The following is a 1,558-nucleotide window of genomic DNA, read 5'->3' as shown; positions in this document are numbered from 1 at the left end:
TTGTCACACACATGGGATCAGTTGAGCTGTGCGTGTGGCCATCTTTTCGCCCAGTCCCAGGGAATCAAAAGAATTGTAGCTGTAAATTAGTGGGGTTTTTTCAGTGCTTTATCTCTTTTTATTCTATAACTGTTTGCTTGTTATGCGTCATTGTGATAGTTCTCTTTGCACTATGTTTTTTATAGGCACACGGCCTCCATTATCAAACAGTCTACTTGTTGATGGTGGACAATCTCATCGACTGTCAACAATCTAATGTGTATGGTCAGCCACAAGTTAAAGGAGTTGTCCAGGAAACTCGAAATCCTGACACTATTCTAAACACCCTCTCCCCTCCCACTTTCTAAATAACATAGTTAATCAAAAATGGATACTTACCCATATCCCTGGGACCACCCCAGGGACATTTTCTGATTATCCGGTGAGAATCCATTTCCTCCCCCCCCTTCATTATACTTACCTTCCACACTTCTTCCTGTGGGATGGCTCCTCCTTCTTTACTGATTCTGCAGGCGCACCCTCTTCTCCAACTGCTGCTCTACGCACTGCTGCTGATAATCCACCAATACTGCGCGGCATCCATGTGTGCGCAGTGGAGGTGGATCATCGCCAAAGAGAACAGAGCAGTGCTGGAGAAGAGCGCGTGCTAACAGTCAGAAAAGGAGGAGCCGTCCCACAGGAGGAAGACTGGAAGGTAAGTATATATTGGGGTTTGGCTAAATAGGTAGGGAAGGGCAGGATAGCTTAGAGAGACAGGGAAAGAGTGTATGGGAGGAAGGGAGAGAGGGGAAGGAGGGGGGAGTGAGGAAAGAAGGGGGAGTGAGGTGAGAGGGTTTAGGGCTCGTTCACACTGAGTTTTTTGGCAGCGGATTTTGACGTGGCATACGTCTCAGAATCTGCTGCCAAAACCAGCTCCCATTGACTTCAATGGGAGCCACTCGCTTCTTTTTTCCACTAGCTAGTAGCAGAAAAAAGAAGCAAGATGACCCTTCTTGCCGTGGACTCCGCAGCCGACACAGCCGCAGCGTCTTCAACGCAACACTCCCTCCCGATCAGGCCCATTATTTGGGCCTAATCCGGAGCGGAATGCTGCAATGGGTTGCAGATGCACCACACCGGCATCCCGTCGCGGCTATACGCACGGAATGCAAATTACATAGCAGGAAGCTGAACCAAATAAACAAAATCAGAAGATACCAGGAGCTCCCAGAGACACCCATAAATCACTCAAATCATGGCTGAAGGTATATGGGTGCATTTATTAACCTATTAATAGCAATAACAGACATAAAAAATAAACATTCTTTGCCCGGAAATCCCCTTTAAGATTCTTCTAGCAATCGCAAGAAATAGGAGAGCTCCTCAGATGTGCCGCTGCACAAGAACATACCGAGGTCACAAGGACGTGCAGTGCCATTTCTGACCGCAGGGGGGACCCGATTATTTCGGCTCCAGAGTACGTAATAAATTACAGAGCGCACACCTAGGCTTTCCCACACCGTCAGACACACGTGACTCTCTCCAGTCACTGGGCGCGCTCCCGCGACGCTTCTCCCTG

This window comes from Leptodactylus fuscus, chromosome 5 (assembly GCF_031893055.1).
Source record: "Leptodactylus fuscus isolate aLepFus1 chromosome 5, aLepFus1.hap2, whole genome shotgun sequence".
Lineage (NCBI taxonomy): Eukaryota > Metazoa > Chordata > Amphibia > Anura > Leptodactylidae > Leptodactylus > Leptodactylus fuscus.
Note: the sequence above shows the minus strand (reverse complement) of the source record.